Source organism: Tamandua tetradactyla, chromosome 4 (assembly GCF_023851605.1).
Source record: "Tamandua tetradactyla isolate mTamTet1 chromosome 4, mTamTet1.pri, whole genome shotgun sequence".
Lineage (NCBI taxonomy): Eukaryota > Metazoa > Chordata > Mammalia > Pilosa > Myrmecophagidae > Tamandua > Tamandua tetradactyla.
In genome coordinates, this window is record NC_135330.1 from 111133352 (window position 1) to 111159966 (window position 26615).

Consider the following 26615-nt stretch of genomic DNA (forward strand, 5'->3'; position numbering starts at 1 on the left):
TACAGGGTTTATCAGAATATCTTTAGCCCTTATCACGGGCACAGTAGAAGCTGATCTACATACCCTACAGAGGTTCCCAGCCCTGTTTGACTGAGAAACATGTACAACCCAACTGTCAAAACGTTACCCTAATAGAAACCCAGGTTTTGCTGGATGGTGAAAAGCAGATCACTCCTGGGGCGACTGTTGTCTAGTAAAATGGAAATTTTCAGTCCTGCAATCCAAGGCTTTTCCTTGGTGGAGCCTGGGAAGCACCAGATGCATTGTGCCCAGAGGCAGGGTCTCATTCAAAGAGTACAGTGCCCAATCCCTATCCCTGGGGTCAGCGGCTAATAGCACACACCCCCACCCAGTGTGCTGCCAGAGTTTGGGAGAGAGTTGTAGGGAGGAGGTGGCCCAAGAGTACCAGCTGCTGCAAAGACAGGAAAAGTGCACTCTGGCAGATTGCTTTTCTGACCTTCAGTGCAAACTCAAGTAAATATAAAATCTTAGGTGAGCAAGGGAAATCAACTTTCAAAATAATATTATCAAGATAATCAATTTCTAGAAATCAGTAGAAAATCACAAAGTACATAACAATGCAAGAAGAAATGGCCAAGCCAAATTAAAAAGATGGAATAGACAAAAAATTTGAAACAACTAAGCAAAGCACATACAAATCTCCAAAATACCTTCAATAAATTGACTAAAGACATAAAGGATATCAAGAAGACACTAGAAGAGCATAGAGAAAAATTTGAAAGAGTAAATGAAAATAGCAGATCCTACAGAAATGAAGGATAATATAGATCAAACTAAAATATAATAGAAGACACAGAATAAAGATAAGTGAACTAGGAGACAGGGCAATTTAGTGAGAATGCACAAAAGAACAAATGGGGGAAAAGATGGAAGAATTTCAACTGGATCTCAAATTGGACGTGAAACATACAGATAAAATAATAAGAGTATCCCAGAAGGAGAAGAGAAGAGAAGAGTAAAGGACTAGGAAGGGTCTTTGAAGTGCTAATTGAGGAAAACTTCCTAGCCCTTATAAAAGACATAAATATGCAAACCAAAGAAGCCAGTGAACCAGAAATAGAATGAATCTAAATAGACCCACTCCAAGACACATACTAATAGATTGATAAAAACTGAAGAGCAGGAGAAAGTCCTGAAAGCAGCCAGAGAAAGGTGACTCATCACATAAAAGGGAAGCCACATGAGACTAAGTACTGACTACTCAAGGGCCACCATGGAGGTAAGAAGACAGTGGTATGACATAAAGATTCTGAAAGAGATAAATTGCCAGCCAAGAAATCTTTATTCAGCAAAGCTGTCCTTCAAAAGTAAGGGAGAGTTTAAAATCTTCACAGACAAATGTTGAGAAAATTTGGTAACAAGAGACTTGCCCTGTAAGAATTACTAAAGGGAGTTCTGTCAGCTGAAAAAAGTGACAGGAGAGAGTGCTCTGGAGAAGGGCACAGAATTAAAGAGCATTTAGGGTAGGGGTAATTTAAAAGATATAAAAAGAGAGAGTGGGGATAAAAATAGATCTGACAAATAAACACCAAAAGATAAGATGGTTTGCTCAAGTATTGCTTTTACAGTAATAAATATGAATTGAATGGATTAAACTCTCCAATTAAAAGTATGATCCATCTACATGCTGTTTACAAGAGACTTATATTAGATCCAAGGATACAAATAGATCGAAAGTGAAAGGATGGAAAAAAATATTCCATACAAGCTGTAACCAAAAGAAAGCAAGTGTAGCTATACTAATATGAGAAGAAACAAACTTTAAATTCAAAGATGTCATAAGAGACAAGGAAGGAAACTATATATTAATGAAATAAACAATTCACCAAGAAGAAATAATAATCATAAATGTTTATACACCCAATCAAGGAGCTCCAAAGTACATGAGGCAAACACTAGCAAAACTGAAAGAAGAATAAATGTCTCTACATTAATAGTGGGAGGCTTCAATACACCACACTCTTCTATAGATAGAACACCACACAGAGGATCAATGAGGAAATAGAGAACCTAAACAACATGATAAATGTATCAGACTTATAAAACATATATAGACCGTCACGTCCAAAAACACAAGGGTATGCATCCTCCTCGTGTTCATGTAACATTCTCCAGGATAGATAGTATGCTGGGCACGAAACAGGTCTTAATACATTTGAAAGTATTGAAATCGTTCAAAGGACTTTCTCTGACCATAATGCAGTGAAGTTGGAAATCTATAACCACAAAAAAAAAAAAAAACAGAACTTTCACAAATATATGAAGGTTATACAACACAATCTTAAGCAACAAGTGAGTCAAAGAAGAAATCATGAGAAACTGGTAAATATCTGGGGATGAATGAAACTAATAATAAAACATATCAAAACCTATGGGATGGGGGTGCAAGGGTAGTTCAGTGGTGGAATTCTCACCTACCATGCAGGAGACCTGGGTTTGATTCCTGGTCCATGAACTTCCCAAAAAACAAGCAAGCAAACAACAAACAAATAAACAAAAGACAAAAACAAACACATAAAAAATCAACAAATGGTGCTGCAATAATGGGATATTCACATGGAAAAATAACGAAATATAACCCCGCCATATAGCATACAAAAAAAAAAAAAAAAACTATGGGATGCAGTGAAAGCATACAAAAAAAGCCTATGGGATACAGAGATGGAACTGTATAGTTATAAATGCATACATTAAACAGATAGAAAGAGCTAAAACCAATGACCTAACTGAATATCTAAAGAAGTAAGAGAAAGAACAGCAAATGAACCCTCAAGCAAATAGAAGAAAATAAATAATAAAATAAATAATGAACAACAACAAAAAACAATAGAATCAATAAAACCAAAAGTTGGTTCTTTGAGAAGATTAACATGATTGACAAATCCTTAGTTAGATTGACAAAGTTGAAAAGAGTGAAGATGCAAATCAACAAAATCAGAAATGAGAAGATGATCATTACAATGGATTTTGAAAAAATTATAAATAACAAAACAAAACAGAAGAGTACTATGAACAACTGTATGCCAACAAACTGGACATCTTAGAGAAAAAAGAGAATTCTCCAGAAACATATTAACATCTGTGCTGGTTTGAAAGGAAGTATGCCCCCCTAGAAGAGCCATGTTTTAATCAAAATTCCATTTCATAAAAGTAGAATAATCCCTGTTCAATACTGTATGTTTGAAACTGTGATTGGATCATCTCCCTGGATTTAGTCAAGAGTGGTTGTTAAACTGGATTAGGTGATAACATGTCTCCACCCATTGGGTGGGTCTTGATTGGTTTATTGGAGTCCTATAAAAGAGGAAATATTTTGGAGAAGGGGAGATTTGGAGAGAGCAGAGAATGCTGCAGCACCACGAAGCAGAGAGTCCACGAGCCAGCAACTTTTGGAGATGAAGAAGGAAAACGCCTCCTGGGGATCTTCACCAAACCAGAAGCCAGGAGAAAAGAAGCTAGCATATGATGCTGTGTTCACCATGTGTCCTTCCAGATGAGAGAGGAACGCTGACTGTGCTCACCATGTGCCCTTCCGCTTAAGAGAGAAACCCTGAACTTCATCGGCCTTCTTGAACCAAAGTATCTTTCCCCAGATGCCTTAAATTGGACATATCTACAGCCTTGTTTTAATTGGGACATTTTCTCATCCTTAGAACTGTAAACTAGCAATTATTAAATTCCCCCTTTTAGAAAGTGTTCCATTTCTGGTATATTGCATTCCAGCAGCTAGTAAACTAGAACAACATCCCACAATGACTCAAGAAGAAATAGAAGACTATAACAAAGCAATCACAATTAAGGAGATTCAATCTGTCAACAAAAACTTCCCTACAAAGAAAACCTCAGGGCCAGATAGCTTCACAGGGGAATTTTACCAAATATTCCCCAAGAAACTAACACTGCTCCTGCTCAACTCTTCCAAAAAACTGAAGAAAAAAGAACACTACAGGGAAATTTCCCTAATGAATATAGATGCAAAAATTCTCAACAATATCCTGGCAAACTGAATCCAAAGACACATTAGAATAACTATATACACAACAAAGTAGGGTTCATTCCAGGAATGCAAGCATCTTTCAACATAAGAAAGTCAATCAACATAATACCACATTAACAAATTGAAAGGAAAAAAGCACTTGATGATCCTGATTAATGCTAAAAAAGCATTCAACAAAATTCAGCATCCTTTTCTAATAAAAACATTTCAAAAGGTAGGAATCAAAGGAAACTTCCCCAATATGATAAAAAATATATATGAAAAACCCATATCCAGCATCATACTCAATGATGAGAGACTGAAAGCCTTCCTCCTAAGACCAGGAATGAGACAAGATCTTGCTAGAGTAATCATGCAAGGAAAAGAAATAAAAGTCATCAAAATCAGAAAGGAAGATGTCAAATTCTCATTATTTGCCAATGACATGATCCTATATCTGGTAAAACTCTAAGGAATCCATGACAAAGTTACATGAGCTAATAAACAAATTCAGCAAAGTGACAGGATATAAGGTGAATGCACAAAAATCAGTAATGTTTCTATACACTGATAATGACCTAAATGAGGAGGCAAATTAAGAAAAAAGCCCAGAGACTTCCTGGAAGATGGCGGCTTAGTAAGACGCGAGGATCTTAGTTTCTTCTCCAGGACACCTACTAGGGGAGTAGAAACGATACAGAAAGCGCCCAAAGCCACAACAGAGATAAAAAAGACAGCGTACCCCATCCTGGAACGGCTGGCTGGCTGAGAGAAGCAGCTCGGGTGAGATCGCCGAGGCGCGCGGGCCTTACCGGGCGGGGTGGCAAGCGGCCGGAGTTACTCCCTTCCCCCTTCCCGGGCCGGCTGGGAGAATTGGAGAGGCGGTCCCCTGAAACCAAGGCGACTGGCGCCCACACCACGTGCAGCCCCCGGACCAACTGAGAGAATTGGATCGGAAACCCCCAGGCCGCGGAGAACGGTGAACCCGTGACTCCCGGGGAACGTGCACTCTCTCGGGCGGGCCGCTGCCGCTGGCGCCCTCCCGCCACGCTTGTTGCCCAGGGCCGACTAGGAAATTCGGACGGGCTCTTTCCCTGGCTGCGGCGACCAGCAACCCTCCCTGCGTTCGGACACCCTCCCTGCGTTCGGACCCCGGGCCGGCTCAAGCCGCTTCGGCTAGCGAACCCCCAGGACGGCGAGAGTTTTCCAAAGTTTAAGGTCCCACAGCACCTTTTACTGGTGGGACCCGCAGACAAACGTGTGCCACAAGCGCCACCTACTGGGCAGGATAAGAAAAACAGAACCCAGAGATTTCACAGAAAAATATTACAACCTTGCTGGGTCCAACACCAAGAGAAATCTGAATAAATGCCCAGACGCCAGCAGCAGAAGATAACTGTCCACGCTCAAAAGATTGAGAATATGGCTCAGTCAAAGGAACAAACCAATAGCTCAAATGAGACACAAGAGCTGAGACAACTAATGCTGAATATACGAACAGAAATGGAAAACCTCTTCAAAAATGAAATCGATAAATTGAGGGAGGACATGAAGAGGACATGGGCTGAACATAAAGAAGAAATAGAAAAACTGAAAAAACAAATCGCAGAACTTATGGAAGTGAAGGATAAAGTAGCAAACATAGAAAAAATAATGAATAGCTACAATGATAGATTTAAAGAGACAGAAGATAGAATTAGTGATTTGGAGGATGGAACATCTGAATTCCAAAAAGAAACAGAAACTATAGGGAAAAGAATGGAAAAATTTGAACAGGGTATCAGGGAACTCAAGGACAATATGAACCGCACAAATATACGTGTTGTGGGTGTCCCAGAAGGAGAAGAGAAGGGAAAAGGAGGAGAAAAACTAATGGAAGAAATTATCACTGAAAATTTCCCAACTCTTATGAAAGACCTAAAATTACAGATCCAAGAAGTGCAGCGCACCCCAAAGAGATTAGACCCAAATAGGCATTCTCCAAGACACTTACTAGTTAGAATGTCAGAGGTCAAAGAGAAAGAGAAGATCTTGAAAGCAGCAAGAGAAAAACAATCCATTACATACAAGGGAAACCCAATAAGACTTTGTGTAGATTTCTCAGCAGAAACCATGGAAGCTAGAAGACAGTGGGATGATATATTTAAAATACTAAAAGAGAAAAACTGCCAACCAAGACTCCTATATCCAGCAAAATTATCCTTCAAAAATGAGGGAGAAATTAAAACATTCTCAGACAAAAAGTCACTGAAAGAATTTGTGACCAAGAGACCAGCTCTGCAAGAAATGCTAAAGGGAGCACTAGAGTCAGATACAAAAAGACAGAAGAGAGAGATATGGAAAAGAGTGTAGAAAGAAGGAAAATCAGATATGATATATAGAATACAAAAGGCAAAATGTTAGAGGAAAATATTATCCAAACAGTAATAACACTAAATGTCAATGGACTGAATTCCCCAATCAAAAGACATAGATTGGCAGAATGGATTAAAAAACAGGATCCTTCGATATGCTGTCTACAGGAAACACATCTTAGACCCAAAGATAAACATAGGATGAAAGTGAAAGGTTGGGAAAAGATATTTCATGCAAATAACAACCAGAAAAGAGCAGGAGTGGCTATACTAATATCCAACAAATTAGACTTCAAATGTAAAACAGTTAAAAGAGACAAAGAAGGACACTATATACTAATAAAAGGAACAATTAAACAAGAAGACATAACAATCATAAATATTTACGCACCGAATCAGAATGCCCCAAAATACGTGAGGAATATACTGCAAACACTGAAAAGGGAAATAGACTCATATACCATAATAGTTGGAGACTTCAACTCACCACTCTCATCAAGGGACAGAACATCTACACAGAGGATCAACAAAGAAATAGAGAATCTGAATATTACTATAAATGAACTAGACTTAATAGACATTTATAGGACATTACATCCCACAACAGCAGGATACACCTTTTTCTCAAGTGCTCATGGATCATTCTCAAAGATAGACCATATGCTGGGTCACAAAGCAAGTCTCAACAAATTTAAAAAGATTGAAATCTTACACAACACTTTCTCGGACCATAAAGGAATGATGTTGGAAATCAATAATAGGCAGAGTGCCAGAAAATTCACAAATACGTGGAGGCTCAACAACACACTCCTAAACAACGACTGGGTCAAAGAAGAAATTGCAAGAGAAATTAGCAAATACCTCGAGGCGAATGAAAATGAAAACACAACATATCAAAACTTATGGGACGCAGCAAAGGCAGTGCTAAGAGGGAAATTTATTGCTCTAAATGCCTATATCAGAAAAGAAGAAAAGGCAAAAATTCAGGAATTAACTATCCATTTGGAAGAACTGGAGAAAGAACAGCAAGCTAACCCCAAAGCAAGCAAAAGGAAAGAAATAACAAAGATTAGAGCACAAATAAATGAAATTGAAAACATGAAAACAATAGAGAAAATCAATAAGGCCAGAAGTTGGTTCTATGAGAAAATCAATAAGATTGATGGGCCCTTAGCAAGATTGACAAAAAGAAGAAGAGAGAGGATGCAAATAAATAAGATCAGAAATGGAAGAGGAGACATAACTACTGACCTCACAGAAATAAAGGAGGTAATAACAGGATACTATGAACAACTTTACGCTAATAAATACAACAATTTAGAGGAAATGGACGGGTTCCTGGAAAGACATGAACAACCAACTTTGACTCAAGAAGAGATAGATGACCTCAACAAACCAATCATAAGTAAAGAAATTGAATTAGTCATTCAAAAGCTTCCTAAAAAGAAAAGTCCAGGACGAGATGGCTTCACATGTGAATTCTACCAAACGTTCCAGAAAGAATTAGTACCAATTCTCTTCAAACTCTTCAAAAAAATCGAAGTGGAGGGAAAACTACCTAATTCATTCTATGAAGCCAACATCACCCTCATACCAAAACCAGGCAAAGATATTACAAAAAAAGAAAACTACAGACCAATCTCTCTAATGAATACAGATGCAAAAATCCTCAATAAAATTCTAGCAAATCATATCCAACAACACATTAAAAGAATTATACATCATGACCAAGTAGGATTCATCCCAGGTATGCAAGGATGGTTCAACATAAGAAAATCAATTAATGTAATACACCATATCAACAAATCAAAGCAGAAAAATCACATGATCATCTCAATTGATGCAGAGAAGGCATTCGACAAGATTCAACATCCTTTCCTGTTGAAAACACTTCAAAAGATAGGAATACAAGGGAACTGCCTTAAAATGATAGAGGGAATATATGAAAAACCCACAGCTAATATCATCCTCAATGGGGAAAAATTGAAAACTTTCCCCCTAAGATCAGGAACAAGACAAGGATGTCCACTATCACCACTATTATTCAACATTGTGTTGGAGGTTCTAGCCAGAGCAATTAGACAAGAAAAAGAAATACAAGGCATCAAAATTGGAAAGGAAGAAGTAAAACTATCACTGTTTGCAGACGATATGATACTATACGTCGAAAACCCGGAAAAATCCACAACAAAACTACTAGAGCTAATAAATGAGTACAGCAAAGTAGCAGGTTACAAGATCAACATTCAAAAATCTGTAGCATTTCTATACACTAGTAATGAACAAGCGGAGGGGGAAATCAAGAAACGAATCCCATTTACAATTGCAACTAAAAGAATAAAATACCTAGGAATAAATTTAACTAAAGAGACAAAAAACCTATATAAAGAAAACTACAAAAAACTGCTAAAAGAAATCACAGAAGACCTAAATAGATGGAAGGGCATACCATGTTCATGGATTGGAAGACTAAATATAGTTAAGATGTCAATCCTACCTAAATTGATTTACAGATTCAATGCAATACCAATCAAAATCCCAACAACTTATTTTTCAGAAATAGAAAAACCAATAAGCAAATTTATCTGGAAGGGCAGGGTGCCCCGAATTGCTAAAAACATCTTGAGGAAAAAAAACGAAGCTGGAGGTCTCGCGCTGCCTGACTTTAAGGCATATTATGAAGCCACAGTGGTCAAAACAGCATGGTATTGGCATAAAGATAGATATATCGACCAATGGAATCGAATAGAGTGCTCAGATATAGACCCTCTCATCTATGGACATTTGATCTTTGATAAGGCAGTCAAGCCAACTCACCTGGGACAGAGCAGTCTCTTCAATAAATGGTGCCTAGAGAACTGGATATCCATATGCAAAAGAATGAAAGAAGACCCATCTCTCACACCCTATACAAAAGTTAACTCAAAATGGATCAAAGATCTAAACATTAGGTCTAAGACCATAAAACAGTTAGAGGAAAATGTTGGGAGATATCTTATGGATCTTACAACTGGAGGCGGTTTTATGGACCTTAAACCTAAAGCAAGAGCACTGAAGAAGGAAATAAATAAATGGGAACTCCTCAAAATTAAACACTTTTGTGCATTAAAGAACTTCATCAAGAAAGTAGAAAGACAGCCTTCACAATGGGAGACAATATTTGGAAATGATATATCAGATAAAGGTCTAGTATCCAGAATTTATAAAGAGATTGTTCATCTCAACAACAAAAAGACAGCCAACCCAATTACAAAATGGGAAAAAGACTTGAACAGACACCTCTCAGAAGAGGAAATACGGATGGCCAAGAGGCACATGAAGAGATGCTCAATGTCCCTGGCCATTAGAGAAATGCAAATCAAAACCACAATGAGATATCATCTCACACCCACCAGAATGGCCATTATCAACAAAACAGAAAATGACAAGTGCTGGAGAGGATGCGGAGAAAGAGGCACACTTATCCACTGTTGGTGGGAATGTGAAAGGGTGCAACCACTGTGGAAGGCAGTTTGGCGGTTCCTCAAAAAGCTGAATATAGAATTGCCATACGACCCAGCAATACCATTGCTAGGTATCTACTCAAAGGACTTAAGGGCAAAGACACAAACGGACATTTGCACACCAATGTTTATAGCAGCATTATTTACAATTGCAAAGAGATGGAAACAGCCAAAATCTCCATCAACAGAAGAGTGGCTAAACAAACTGTGGTATATACATACGATGGAATATTATGCAGCTTTAAGACAAGATAAACTTATGAACCATGTAATAACATGGATGGACCTAGAGAATATTATGCTGAGTGAATCCAGCCAAAAACTAAAGGACAAATACTGTATGGTCCCACTGATGTGAACGGACATTCGAGAATAAACTTGAAATATGTCATTGGTAACAGAGTCCAGCAGGAGTTAGAAACAGGGTAAGACAATGGGTAATTGAAGCTGAAGGGATACAGACTGTGCAACAGGACTAGATACAAAAACTCAAAAATGGACAGCACAATAATACCTAATTGTAAAGTAATCATGTTAAAACACTGAATGAAGCTGCATCTGAGCTATAGGTTTTTGTTTTGTTTTGTTTTGTTTTGTTTTGATTTTACTATTATTACTTTTATTTTTTTCTCTATATTAACATTCTATATCTTTTTCGGTTATGTTGCTAGTTCTTCTAAACCAATGCAAATGTACTAAGAAATGATGATCATGCATCTATGTGATGATGTTAAGAATTAATGATTGCATGTGTAGAATGGTATGATCTCTAAATGTTGGGTTAATTTCTTTTTTTCCGTTAATTAAAAAAAAAAAAAAAGAGAAGGGATAATTGGAGATGAAGGGATACAGACTGTACAACGGGACTGGATATAAAAACTCAGAAATGGACAGCACAATACTACCCAATTGTAATGCAATTATGTTAAAACACTGAATGAAGCTGCATGTGAGGTATAGGTTTTTTGTTTTTGTTTTTTTTGTTTTTTTTTCTTTCTATTATTGTTTTAATTCTTATTCTGTTGTCTTTTTATTTCTGTTTCTAAATCGATGCAAATGTACTAAGAAATGATGAATATGCAACTATGTGATGTTATTAAGAATTACTGATTGTACATGTAGATTGGAATGATTTCTAATTGTTTTGTTAATTCTTTTTTTAATTAATAAAAAAAAAAAAGAAAAAAGCCCATTCACAATAGCAACTAAAAAATCATGTAACTAAGAATAAACTTAACCAAGGATAAAGAACCTCTACACAAAACACTACAAAACTTTGCTAAAAAAAAAAATCAAGGATGACCTGAAAATGTAGATGTTCCATGTTCAATCCTATCCAGGAAAGCTAAATGTCATGAAAATATCAATTCTATCCAAATTGATCTATAGATTTAACACAATACCAATCAAAATTCCAATAAAGTCTACTTTTGTAGACTTTGAAAAGCCAATCATTAAATTTATTTGGAAGGGAAAGAGACCTCAAATTGCCAAAAACATCAACAAAAAAAAATGAGAAGAAGAATGAAGCGGGAGGGCTTACACTTCCTGACTTTAAAGCTTATTATAAAGCCACAGTGGTCAAAACAGCATGGCATTGAAACAAAGATAGACATATTCTTCAGTGGAATCAATCTGAGAGTTCAGAAATAGACCCACAGATCTAGGTAAATTGATTTTCAATGAGACCCCCACATCCACTGATGTGGGACAGAATAGTTTCTTTAATAAATGGAGCTGGGAAAACTGGATATCCATAGCCTAAGGAATGAAAGAGGACCCCTACTTCACTCTTTATACAAAAATCAACTCAAAGTGGATCAAACACCTAAATATATGAACCAGTTCCACAAAACTCCCAGAAGAAAATATAGGGAAAAATCTTAAAGAATTAGTAATAGGAGGTAACTTCATAGACCTTACCCCCAAAACACAAGCAACAAAGAAGAAATAGATAAATGAGAACTCCTCAAAATCAAATGTTTCTGTGCCTCAAAGAACTTTGTCAAAGAGGTTAAGAGGTTGCTAACTCAATGGGAGAAAATATTTGGAAAATACCGCATGGCTACAAAGCACAAGAAAAGATGCTTAACTTCATTAGCTTTTAAGGAAATGCAAATCAAAGTTACAATGAAATATCATCTCACACCTATAAGAATGGTTGTCATTAAATAAATAGGAAACTAAAAGAGGATGTGTGGAGAAATTGGAACACTTATCCACTGGTGGTGGGAATATATAATGGTACAGCCACTGTGGAAGACAATTTGGAGTTTCTTCAGAAAACTAAATATTGAGTTACCCTATAACCCAGCAATTCCATTACTTGGTATATATTCAGAAGATCTGAAAGCAGTGACACAGACAGACATTTGCACACCAATGTTCATAGAAGCATTACTAACAGTTGCCAAAAGATGGAAATTAAGTGTCCATCAATAAATGAGTGGATAAACAAACTGCATATGTTCATATGATGGAATATTATGTAACAGTAAAAATAAGGTCCTGAAACATATGACAACAGGGATGAATCTTGAGTATATAATACTGAGTGAAATAAGCCAGGCACAAAAAGATAGATAGTATATGACTTCACTAATGTGAATTCCCTTGAAAAGGTAAACTCAGACTCTTAAACGCACTGGTTGGGAACACCAAGTCAATACCACAAAAAAACAGTGAATATTCTTGACTTGTTCCCAATTGTAAATGAAAATGCTTCTAAAATTTCAGCAGTAAGAACGATGTTAGTGCTAGTTTTTAGATATACACTTTCCAGATTAAGAAAGTTTCTTGTATTGTTAGTTTAAGACTTTATCATAAACATTTACTGAATGTTTTTATGCCTCTGTTGAGATGATTGTATGGTTTTTCTCTATTAATGTATGAATATGCTGAATTAAAAAAATCTTTAAAAATAAACTGCTTTGTGAAGAAAAGACATGCTTTTTTGAACATTGCTGCAGCTGTAAACCAAATGATGAAGTCGAAAGTGACTGCAATGAAATGAAAACCAAAATAATTAATACTAGTTTTACCTGAAACTATAATTCTTCCTATATTGAGTTTGAAAGCCATTATTGGTTGTGAAGTGCTAAAACCACAGTGTATTATTTGCAAAGATGTTCTGGCTAACAATGCAAGCAAATCCCTAAATAGTACATGTCACATAAAAAGTAAAAAAAAAAGTTCAAAGCCCAGACAGAGATTTAAAAAATATTACACTAAAAAACTGATGTTCAATCCTCCAAATGTAAAATTAATGCTCTACAGACCTCTTATAAAGTAGCACTTTGAATCTCTACAACTAAAAAACCACATACAATTGCTGGGCAATAATGTAAAACTAACAAAGGTATTTTCTTGGAAATGTGTAAATACATGGCAAAAAATAAAGTTAAAGTACCATTTTCTAACTTTTCTGGCAAAATTGGTGAATTCAGGAACAGGCTAATAACAGCAAAGTGGGACCCACTCATGGAAAGAACAGAAGCTGCAAAGGATTTACCATCACAACTTAACACATGCACAGATATCGCTACTAGGTGATGCTTTCGATATTACATGTGAATTGAACATGTGATAAAAAAGGAATAATTCTTCCTTTTATCAGCTTGAGTATTAATAAACACTAATTTTAAGCTATATAAAAATATGAAGTACTAAATTCCCCCAAATTTTCATTTGGAGCTTAAGTTATATGTAGGATTCTTTTGTGATAGGATAACCACAATGCCAAGAAAACACTGAGAGTTAGTTACACAAACTAAGGGATCTGTATCAGAAGATAATTCATTAAACTACTACCAAAGATCTGTCAGATGAACTAAACAATGTGCTTAGTGATGCGGTGGAATTTTTTATTATGTAATGACGGTGTGTTTTTTGTATTGTTCTCTTCATGATGTGATAATATTGTAACTGATAATTAATAACTGTTATTGCATGCTTAAATAAGAGGATTAAAGAGGTTTAAAGTTTTATTGAGAATGAACTACAGAACAAACTTTTGGCACTTCTGAAGGATAAGATCTAGTTTGCCAACAACATTAAAGGATTTTTAAACAGGCTGGGTTAAAATTTTTAAATGGCTATAAACATAGTAATTATTATAAACAAATAAATGGCTTTAAAAATCATGTACACTGAAATTGAACAATTATGTTAGTGATAGAAGATGGTGGGAGGTAAGTTTCTCAGTATTGGAGTAGAATCTTTCAGGTAAGGAAAGAAGAGCTAGAATGATCCATGATAATTTATTAGAGTTGGAGACATAGTAAAAACTCATATTTAACTTAATATAAATACAGAGAGTTATATATGTAAATATTTATAGACGTGGTTATATACATATTCTGTATAAATACCTGTACTTATTTTCTTTGACAGCTGAGAGACCTTAAAGAAATGACACCCTGATAATAACAAGCCCACCCAGCACCCAGATCTTGGTTTCTTACACTATAATCCAATTGAAGTTACCAAGCCTACTTGGAAAAATGACTGATTTTAGGACTGGGGCAGAAAATATTTAAGGTGAGCCTGGAACATCTTATAGTACCAAAAATTAAGGAAGTGTCCCCTCCAAATAAAATCTATACCACAATGGGAATATATCAGAGGGGCACAGGATCCAATTGAAAGAGCTACCATTGGCCAAAGATGGAACAAACTAAGCAACAAAATAAAGTAATATTGGATTATAACCCAGAGTATAAAATAAATATCCATGAGCACATTCTGATGTAAATACAAGATTGAATGAGTTAATAAATGGAGAAGAGACAATTCTCCCACGCAGGAGAATTCCAAATAAGTAATGTAGATATTCCCTCCAAAAGTGGGTGAGCATAACTCCCCACTGCTAAAGTGTTGGCTGCACATAGTGACTTCCTCCCAAAGAGTAGTATGGAAATGGGAAGAGAATAATTCTACAGCGCAGAAACCTGACAAACACTACACCCAGTGATCAAGATCAACAAAAACAGTCATAAGTCATGTTGATAGCATGTACCTTCATATGACATGATAAGAATGGTATTTTACTTCAATGGTCTTTCTCCCCAATCTCATAATCCCCATCTAATCCTGAGAAAAACAAATCCCAATAGAGGGATCTACTACAATATACCTGACGAGCTGTCCTCAAAATTGTCAGGGTCATTACAAAACATGGAAATTCTGAGAAACTGACACAGCCACAAAGAGCCTAAGGAAACATAGAAACTAAATTTAATGTGATGTCCTAGATTGGATTCTAGAACAGAAAAATGACTTTAAGCAACAATTAAGGAAATCTAAAATATATATATATGTATTTTAGATAATAATAAATTCAGTTCATTAATTGTAATAAATGTGCCACACTATTGCAAGATGTTAATAATAAGGAAACTGGTAATGGGAACTGTCTGTATTATCTGCTCAATTAATGTCTACTAATAAAAAAATACACCAGCCATGCAGCAGACATATCTATGCCAGTGTTTTCCTTCCTGTAACTGGGCTTTTAAATATTAGAGCTTCAATTCCCACTGGGCCATATCTGATCAAGTCGTTCATCTCAAAGACACTCATTTAGTGGATCCCCAAATTAAGTTAGATTGCTTCTGGAATGAGCATGAATTAGACTGAGAAGCATCCCAATATGTTGGGGGACATACAATTCCCAGGACATGAAATCATGCTGTTCAATCCACAGGATGGACACTGCTGTGGGAAACTGAATTAGAGACCCAGAAGGAGGCAACCACAATTACTTCATGTGCAACTGAGAGAACAATATTAAAAATAAAGTCCAGACTGCATATTTCAATCATAGTGGCATTATTACTGAACATCTAAAACATGTTCATGGAAAACAAATATTCATTAGATTCAGTCAAGTTTTCTCCAGTAATCAATGCATGGCAAGACTATTCATGTGGTCCCTTAAACCTCTGGAGAGGTTATAAGAAAACAATCATTTCATGCATATCGCAGAGGTAAATCCTAATATAGATGTTTTAACTTTCAAACATAACAGTTTGTTAGCAGTTATTTCTTAATATAGTTGCAATAAATCTTGGGAAATCAAATTTTGTTTTCCATAAACTTATGACAGTTATTTTTCATTATTTTATCTTGTCAACTTTTATTGTTTGTTATATTGAAACCTTCAACTTTATTTTAAAATTCTCATCCTCTCTGACAATTTCTAAGCTGCAAGTACCTAAAGAACATACTTTCTTGGGCATGCACACTCTTTAAGTTTGAACATAAATTTTGAAAAGAATGAGTAGAACAATTACTCCTTTTGCTTAATGATGTTTCCAAGCCTTGAAGTAAGGAATCAAACAATTTGTTTTGGCAAATGGAGTGTGAATAGAAATGAAATATTTCACTTCCAGGAGGAGGCAATTTGAACCAGTGTTCCCCTTCATTTATCTCCTTCCCTCTATGGGGACCTCAAAGGCCACAGGTGCCATTTGGCTCAGCTCAAGATGGTGTGGCTTCCCTTAGCCACATCTCTGAAAAGCTGTGTGAACCAGAGGCCCCTGCCTACCCAGAGAGGATATAACATGAGTTAGAAATAAATCTTTGTTGTGTCAAGCCATTAAGATTTCAGGGCTGTTGAGCTACCATCACACAACCTAGCCTATCCTGGCTAATAGAGGGATTGTTTTATAAGTTTAATGCAATGCAGAGCCAAATGTGAGCAACATATAATTATGCAAAGAAAAAGTAATATTTTCTGTCAATAACTATTCTCATTTTGCCCTGGAGGGCCATTCTAATATCTTAGAAAACAAAGTAAAATGCCTAAATTAAGAAGTCCTCTCTACACTAGTAATGAGCAATCTGAGTGGGAAATCAAGAAAAAAATTTCATTTACAATTGAAACCAAAAGAATAAAATATTTAGGAATAAATTTAACTAAGGGTACAAAAGATCTTTACAAAGAAAATGACAAGAAATTACTAAAGGAAGTCACAGAAGACCTAAATAAGTGGAAGAGCATACTGTGTTCATGGATTGGAATACTAAATATAGTTAAATGTCAATTCTACCCAAATTGATTCATAGATTAAATGCAATACCAATTAAAATCCCAAAAACTTACTTTGCAGAAATAAAAAAAACAATAACCAAATTTATTTGGAAGGGCAGGTGCCTCAAATAGCTAAAAATATCTTGAGAAAGAAAAATGAAGTTAGAGGTCTCACACTACCTGACTTTAAGGTGGATTACAAATCTACAGTGGTCAAAACAGCACGGTACTGGCATAAAGATAGACGTATTGAACAATGAAATCGAATGTTCAGATATAGACCTTCTTATCTATGGACAATTGCTCTTTGATAAGGCAGTCAAGCCAACTCACTTGGGACAGAACAGTCTCTTCAATAAATGGTGCTTGGAGAACTGGATATCCATATGCAAAAGAATGAAAGAAGATCCATGTGCCACATGCTATACAAAAATTAACTCAAAATGAATCAAAGACCTAAACATTAGAGCTAAGACCATAAAACTTTTAGAAGAAAATCTAGGGAAATATCTTATAAAGTCTGTAAAAGGAGGCAGTTTCCAAAATCTTACACCCAAAGCATGAGTATTGAAGAAAGAAATAGATAAATGGGAATTCCTCAAAATTAAACAGTTTTGTGCATTAAAGAATTTTGTCAAGAAAGTAAAAAGTCAGCCTACACAATGGGAGACAATATTTGGAAACACATATTGGATAAGGGTCTAGTATCCAGAATTTATAATGAGATTGCTCAACTCAACAACAAAAAATAAACACCTCAACTAAAAAGTGGGAAAAAGACATAACAGACACTTCTCAGAAGAGGAAATACAGATGGCTAAAAGGCACATGAAAAGATGCTCAACTTCCCTGGCTGTTAGGGAAATACAAACCAAACCCACAATGTGATATCATCCCATACCCACCAAAATGGCCATTATCAATAAAACAGAAAATGGTAAGTGCTGGAGAGGATGTGGAGAAAGAGACACACTTATCTATTGTTGGTGGAAATGTAAAATGGTACAACCACTATGGAAGGCAGTTTGGCAGCTCCTCAGGAAGCTAAGTGTAGAATTGCCATATGATCCAGCAATACCATTGCTAGGCATCTACTCAGAGGACATGAGGGCAAGGACACAAACGTACATTTGCACACCAATACTTACAGCAGCATTATTTACAGTTGCCAAGAGATGGAAACAGCCCAAATGTCCATCAGCAGACGAGGGGCTAAACAAGCTGTGGTATGTATATATATTTACAATGGAATATTATGCAGCTATAAGACGGAAGAAAGTCATGAAGCATTTAACAAAGTGGATGGACCTTGAGGACATTATGCTGAGTGAAATTAGCCAGAAACAAAAGGGCAAATACTGTATGGTCTCACTGATATGAACTAACCATAATGAATGAACTTGAATTTCTATCTCCTGATAAACTCAAGAACAGAGTTTATCAGGAGATAGAAATAGGGTAGAAATTGGGTAATCGGAGCTGAAGGGATACAGATTGCACAACAGGACTGATTGTAAAAATTCAGAAATGGATAGCACAATACAACCTTATCGTAGCACAATAATGTAAGTACACTAAATGAAGCTGAATGTGAGAATGACAGAGGGAGGAGGGCTGGGGGCACATATGAAACCAGAAGGAAAGATAGACAATAAAGACTGAGATGGTATAATCTAGGAATGCCTAGAGTGTACAATGATAGTGACTAAATGTACAAACTAAAAAATGTTTTTGCATGAGGAAGAACACAGGGATGTCAATATCACAGGGTGTTGGAAATTGATGGTCATTTGTATTTTAAAACTTCAACTTCTGTGTGGGACTAAAGCAAGAAATGTTTATCTGGTACAAAATTTGTATTTTGACTAGTGCATTTCCTAATTTAACTTACATGGACAGTTTAATTGAACACCATAAGTACATGGAACCTTGAATAGGGCATGAGATTTTGTAGGTTTGTCTAGGTTAGTGTGATGCCCCGATAAGTCCCAGAGCAATTTTAACAGTGAATAAAGAAGTATTTGCAAAGCCCCCTAGGGGGAATGGGGAGAAAGGGGGAAATATTCAACTTCCTCATTTGGAGAATTCCTGATATTCTCACAAGCAGTGGGGACAACCAAATCAATATGCTGAGCCCTCAATCTTGGGGTTTGTCCCCATGAAATTTATTCCCACAAATAGGTTAAGCCTACCTAAAAGTAGGCCTAAGAGTCACCCCCAGAAAACCTCTTTTTGTTGCTCAAATGTGGCCTCTATCTCTCTCAGCCAACATGACAAGTGAACTCACTGCCCCCCCCCCCCTAGGTGGGACATGACTCCCAAGGGTATAAAACTCCCTGTCAATGTAGGACAGAAATCCTAGAACAAGCTGGGACTCTTAAGCTCAGAGCATCTCTTTCAGCTCAACTCAGCCTCATGTGATATTCAGTACAAAGTTCAAATTCCCAATCAGAGCCATTTTTCTCTCAACTGGGTTCACCTTCCCACTTCTCCTTCCTGAGATAATGTCTGGGTGCAGGATAAATCTTATTTATCCTCAAGGATCTATGTGTTGTACTAGACATGTATTTAGAAAATGCCTGATGCACCCATGTGGGTACTTTGCTCTGGCCCCTGAGCTGGTGTCCAGTAGTGGGTTCTACTTGGACTTCTGAGCATTGCACTGGTTCCTGGTGCTGAGTCTGTGTGGCTGCAATTTACCTCAGTTATGAGGTCTCTATGCTCTAACTAGGACTCAACAAATGTTTTCTATAAAAGGACAGATAATAAATATTTTAGGCTTTGCAGGCCACATACAATCTATCACATATTTTTATTTTTTATTTTTCCTCTTTTCTGGTCTTTCTTTTTCCCTGTTCCTCCTCCATCTTCCAAGTTGGCTCTGCCCACAGTACTCTGATTGGGAATTTGAATTTTGTACTGAGTGCTTTATTGCTTCTGGACCACACTGGGGACAGTGGGGAAACAGAGCGATAACCTGGCCTTCTTTCTTTCCTTACCACCTAGCTGGGTTTCTTTGGGGTTGAGATTGCCTGTGGCCCAGAGGATAGAAGGTGCTATGTCTACTTCCAGAGGTCCCTCCAGCCTTAGTGACATACTGCCCAAAATCCTCCCTTATTCCCCTCAGCAAATTGCTTTCTCCTTCTTCCTGTTTGATGGGTAGTGTCCTCTAATCTTCTAAACTACTTCTGAGCTTAGAGGAAAGCTCTTCCATTGTGTTGCACTAGACAGGTATGAAATGGCTTTCTTTCTCAACCACACAGGTTTCTGTGAACTTTGAGTTTCTTTTGGGAAAGGGAGCTTAAAAGCAGATCACTGAGTCTTTTGCAATACGTTACTAAAATAAGCCGCTTCAATCTCCACGTTACATAACTAAATACTTTCTAATTTATCTGTTATTTAGACTTATGCAAATTTTATTACACAGGGGTGCAAGTGTATGTTTCAAGCTACCGGACATCTAAACTGCTTAGCCACCGAGCAGGAATTCCCTACACTTGGCAGAAAGCACTTACCTTCAAAGGTGATGTAAAGCCAGGTATTCTAAAGTAGCATATTATAAACACCTGTTTAAATAGTTTCAGGGATCATTTATTCATAAGGCTCCACTTTTCCCTTCCTAAGATACCTGGCATGATGCAGCTGTAATTAAAAGGCTCATAATCGTAATCACAGCAGTTATTGTGTTTTCTGGCATAAGGAAATATAAGGCATTCCCTTCCCCCTCCCCCCAGAGATCCAGGTCAGCGAGAGCCTCATCCCCTGCAGAGGCTCCAGCTGGGCTCCTGCCTGGGTCACCTAGGAGATCAGTGACTCAGCGGCACCCCAGGAACGGCGCTTATGACTCAGCATCGCCGGGCAAAGGAAGAAGCAGCTGCAAGACTAAATGGCTCCTTTTTCTCTCATGAGAACTCCTTATTCTTTGATACCTACTGGGCAAAATACAACAGACTTAAAATGCCGGAAACCATTCCGATTTAGATGCCTTTCAGTATGGTTCCAGCTTTGATTGTAGAAAGGAGCTGTCTATGATGATTCATTGTAACTTTAGAAATCAATAATAATACTACTAATAAAAAAGAGCTTTGTTTCATTCAGAGAGACCAAAGCCACTTGTTTGCATTTGTGTTCTCTCCTCTCCCTCAACCCCCACTTCCTTTCTCTCTCTCTCTCTCTCTCTCTCTAGGGTGTGTGTGTGTGTGTGTGTGTGTGTGCGTGTGTGTGTTGGGGGAGGGGAGGGAATGTCTAATCCAGCATCACCTTCCTCCCTCTTTCTGGCCTTCCTGAAAAATACAAACTAGATGCCACTGGGTCAGGTCCTTAGAGAACCGACCTTTCCATCTGCCTGACCTGAAATATCAGCCTTAGAGCTACTTCTTCTGGGAAGCTTTCCCCTGCCTCTTCACAGACTTATGACTTCTCTCCTCTCTAGTTCCACAGCCAGGATGACCATTTTGCCTGGGATTGTCCTGATTCTGTCACAGAAAATCCTACATCCCAGGAAACTCCTCAGTCATAAGCCAGGGCAGTTGGTCACCACAGCACTTACACCAGTGTCAGTTTCTACATTCTATTATAATCACCTAGTGACCCACTGATTGCCTCCTCTAGACATAAGATTCTTGAGGATAGAAATTATGTCAGGCTTTAAAAGTTTGGGTGTTGAAAGAATGAAGGAGAACCTGGGAGAATAAGTGAGTGAAGGAATGAATAGAATTAATCAGTCTGGTAAGTTGTCTACAGCTTTGAGGGGTTCATTTATCATTTTTCCAAGAGGGAGGGAGGAAGGTGTTCTTCTTTCAGTAAAGTTACTCAGATTCGTGCATCAAGTCTAATCAAATGGCTTGATGTATTAACTGCTTGAATTGAATGGTTGGGGGCAATTCTGGTATCACCACCAGGAAGGGTAAGTGCTGAGCGAAAAATCCCAGCGCATCTGGCTGCCAAAGGGGGTCAGAGACCTAAAGGCTAGAACTGAAACAGGCTTTTCTAAAAGGGCAAACATTTTATATCTGGCCCATCTTTTTTATTGACCAGTGAGCCCACAGTGTACATTCTGTGGTGTAACGAGCTCACTGGATATTTAAAGCTAAATTCAGGGCCCTACCTTTTATTTGCATGCAACTAAAACATCCATCAAATTACAGTGCTCAGTGCCAGAGGTAAGAGTGGAGGAAGATAAAGAAGGAGCTGATGTACTGGGGGGGGGGGGGGGGGGGGGGGACGGCGGGAGTGGTTATGATGTTGTAGTTAGTACAAGGGCCCTGGCTGGGAACTCCACCTTCCAACCTTGTGACCTGGGGCAGGTTATGTAGCATCACTGCTCCTCATTGCCTCACCTGTGAAATAGCCATGACAGTATCTATCTCATGAGGGTGTCATCCAGATAAATGAAGTAAAATAGTTAATGTAGTATTTGACTATTAAGAAGTCCTCCCTAAGTGCATAAGTGGTACCTGTTGCTGCTGGTCTGTGGTTACTATTATTAAGGTGGGGCTCCAGCATGCAGGAGCCATGAGGTGGCTCCTAAAGTATAATAGACTGTGATGTGAAAGGGAAAGACTAGAATATCCATGAAAGCAAAATAAAATGGAGCATTGGTGCTGGAGGCAGAGAGGGGAGAGATTATTATTTCTATCTGGTGAAATTGGGGAAAATGTTTGGGAAAATTCCAAGAGATGTTGAAAGCAGTAATAACTCAGATCATGGAGCTAGCAGAGAATGTATGACTCTGGAAATGCTAAGATAATGCGCACTTCCCCAATTTCATGGACTGTTAATTCCTTAAGCATCAAGATGGCTTTATATCTTTGCATGTGCATCCTCTGGTCCTATATAAAAATATTATATATAATGTTAATATGTATAATAAATATATATAATATGTATAATATTAATATATATAATAAATGTACTAAATATTTATTATGGACAAAATACATTACCACAAATTGAAACATAGTGTACTAAAAACACCAATAACCTTAAATATTATGTAATAATATATGAGGATCAAAAGGTGATTTGATCACCTATTAATGTTTTCTTTAAATGATTTTTATTAAATCATATTCTAGAGTTACAAATGTCTCTAAAACCATTCTTTAATTGGCCACATATAAATTTAATAATAATGATAATGATAAGGCATAATAATGATAATTATAAGGAATTTAATACTCCTGCTGAGTTCATAAGCCACCCTCAGATCTGCAGGAACTAAGCCAATTTCTATAGGTTTTCCTTAGGCCTGCAGGACCTCAGGTCACTGAGGCAGCCCCAAGGACTGCACAGCCCTTTGGTTCCATAGTGGGCATGCCAAACTGGGGAGTGCTTGCAAGAATGGCACCTGTTCAACAATATCCTGAACTTTTTAAACCCCAATCATCAAAGATGAATTACATGCAGAACTCTTCTCAACAGGCTAGAGCCTTCACACCATAGGGAGTCTGGGCAGACACAATTAGAGCTCTTCTAATCTGGTCCTTTGCCCTTGGGAAGCCTGAAAGCTTAAAGTGATGAGCTGTCAAGAGATGGTTATAGCGTCTAACTTCCCTTAACTTTTATGAAAAAAGGAAAAGAAATTTAAACTTTTATCCCCCAAATATCTGCTTCTTAGTGTAATGTCATTCTAACCAAATAGAACACAGAAATAAGATGTGCAAAGGGCAAACATCATATGCCTTCCTAGGGCATTTGTTTTTCTAGAAGTTTGGTAAAAAGCATTATTTTATATATTTTATATTTAAACAGATGTAAATACTTCATCAGTTTTCCTGACAAAACGAGAAACAGAATTTGTCCCTCTGTGGGGCTGCACCCCAGAAGATAGTTCTGTGTTTACTCTTTTTTTCCCACAAATTTGATGGGAAGTTCCAACACCTGGCATGATAACATTTTCCCACCAGCCAAGTAGAAATTCAAGTTCCGTGACTTTATGTTCCCCATTTGCATGCATTTCTCGCATGTCACTTGTACTTAGGTACACACAAAAGCAAACTCTAGCTGGAACAGAAGTGGAACTCACTTCACCATCCTCTCCACCCCCAGATTCCATACACTTATATTCACTTTATAGCCAAGAAGATTTTATCCTTAGGTTTGCTTTCCCTCAGAGCTTCACAAAATTATATATAACAGCTGGTGATGCTCCTAAGATCCCTACCAGGCAAAATGCAGATGGCATTGATAACCACCCACACATTGTCAGTTTTTCCAGATGATAATCTCAGGGGACACAGTTTGCAATAGTGAAACGAGGACATTTTCCTTCCAGCAAAGAGCTGCCAGCTAAAAGGTACAGTCTTCTCCAGACACTCCCACCTGTCCATCCAGTACATCAAGAGCACTTGGGCCAAAAGAGGAAAAAGAAGTGTAACTAATCAAGTATCAGTGGCAGAGAGAGTTCAAATAGAGTCGAGAAGCTACTCTGGAAGTTGCTATTATGTAAGCTTCAGGTAGACCTTGCTACCTATCATAACCTGCCAGCCCCCAACCAGGACCATTCCAGCCAATCCTAAAGAACACCTAGGGCAATATATAAGATTTCACAAGGGTTCCAGGAACTAGAGTAACTTTCCAGAAATCTACAACCTCCAGATGGGTCCCTGGTCCAGATAAGTCCTGAAACCTAGAGGGCCCAGCCTTTCCAGAACATCAGATAGTTTCAACTCCCTACCAGTGATAGACCCTGCCAATATGAAAAAGTTAGAATGCCCATAGCCCAAACCCCCCCTAAAAAGAGGGATGGAAAGATCAAAGGTGATGGTGGAGTTATAATACAGTGAAGATAAGATTTAACAAATGAATATGATTGCTGAATCATTAAATTGATATCTCTTTTAGTCTCCAGTGTTTAGAGTAGTTAGAAGTAAAAACCTAAAATTGTGGAATTATCAAGCTCTGAAATATGTTCTACAATTAATTGTGGTGCTGTGCTTTGAAATTTATTGCTTTTTTGTATATATGTTATTTTTCATTTAAAAAAAGAAGGAAAAAAGTTGATTGTGATGAAAAAAATATTTATTCCTTCTAGCCTCTACATTCTGAAGCAGCTAGAAGGAAAAATCTGAGAGGATCGTATGATAGCCCATGACAAACTCTGGGATCTGTCCTGTCACTACTTGTTGAAGGGTGCTTTGAAAACTATTGCTTTTTTTATTTCTTTGCTTTGTATATATGTTATACTATACAATAAAAATGTTAAAAACAAACAAACAAAAAAACACTTGGGCCAAACAGTATCTCAAATGATCAAAGGCCCCTGGATTTACTGCTGGACAACAGGAGCCACTCTGATTTTTCCAGGAGTAATTAATGACTTTGTAAGTCAAGGAAAAATCATGGTTTAGGTGTTTGGGTGTCAGGGAGAGGAGTGTGTGAACCATAAACTCATGAAAGTCACAGACATTCATCTTTCTATACCTTATGCCTTTCATAGTTACTTACATAGAAAGGAGGGGAGCAAGTAAAAGTCTGAGGAATGAGTGGTTGATAAAATGAATAGCTGAATAGGTGAATAGCTGATAGGTGACTATTAGTTCAGTAGAAGCTGAAACCTAGGAAAGACCTAAAGGAATTAACTTATCCCACTGACCATGCTTAGAATTCCAGCTCTACCAAATAATTGTCTAATCTTGATTAAGTTATTGAATTTTGCCAAGTCTGCTTTTTCATGCAAAAAAAAAAATCCAGTGTAATATTTACATCATGTGGTTGTTAAGAAAACTAAATTGCCTTAGCTAATGCAGAATGAGTAACTTGAATGACTGTCCCAAGTAGACCCCTCAATAATTCAACCCTCCTTAACAGGGAAGCAGAGAATTTCAGCCTCATCTGAATTGCAGAGTTCAGGGTAGAAGTGGGACATGAAGAATAGAGTTTGCACAAAGGTGAAAAACCAACTGAATTGAAAAAAACTACAACTCAGAGCCAAATGTATTTCCCGATTTTGCCACTTAGTGGATTTATGATGTTGCACAAGTCATTTAATCTCTGTTATCCTTAGTTTCATCAGCCACAAATGACAACTGTAATTTTTGTTCATCCCATCATATAGGCTCATTTTGAAGCTGTGTTTGAGAAGAAATAACCAGGCTTTGTAAACAGTGACACACTCTACACATAATAAGGTTCAATTATGAATAAAGATTTTTCCAATGGCTAAAAAAAAGAGAGAACCAGACTGGAAATATACTCGACTTGTATAGCAGATAGGATGGATCATAGGAAGAGAAATCTTAATAGGAGAGAAACAATGTCATGCTTCCAAGGTCAAGTTACAAGCCAGAATTCCATACATTTATTTCTATTGGGCTGAGAGGTCTCATCTTGCATGCTTGGAGAAACTAAAGTGAAAAGAGATGTGAGCAGGTACCTGGATCCAATTTAAAAGGATGCGATGGTAGTTCAAAGCTGCCCACTTTGAACAGATGCAAGAGGCAGGAGTGTCGGCATGTGTGCTGTGAATTTTGCATCCTAACACAATCTGTCCTTCTGTACCCAAAATACTGCTAACAGCCCACTCCTTAAAACTCTGGTCTGTGAACCCCAGTGTACTTTCTTTGTTAGTAGCTTTGAATGTTCTTTCCCTGCTTCCTGGCACACCTTGCTTCTCCTACCATTTTTGTTTTCATTCTTCACACCCTCAACTCATGTCCTCAGAGATCTGCTGCATTTCCATGGGAATTCCCATGCAAATCAATCCTAAATTTACATTGTTTGCCCTG

General features: G+C 37.4%; 1 long non-coding RNA gene across 3 annotated transcripts in view; it reads left to right on the forward strand.

Moving 5' to 3' along the window:
- Positions 1 to 20389, forward strand: part of LOC143679273 (uncharacterized) — a 208415-nt gene extending 188026 nt beyond the window's left edge. For 2 of the 3 annotated variants that reach the window (XR_013173625.1, XR_013173627.1), the window contains one exon: positions 14247 to 15050. This is a non-coding gene — a long non-coding RNA (uncharacterized LOC143679273). Of the gene's footprint in view, positions 1 to 14246; positions 15051 to 20314 lie in introns of those variants that run through there. The other variant, XR_013173626.1, reaches the window with a different exon arrangement.
- Positions 20390 to 26615: the final 6226 nt, after the last annotated feature.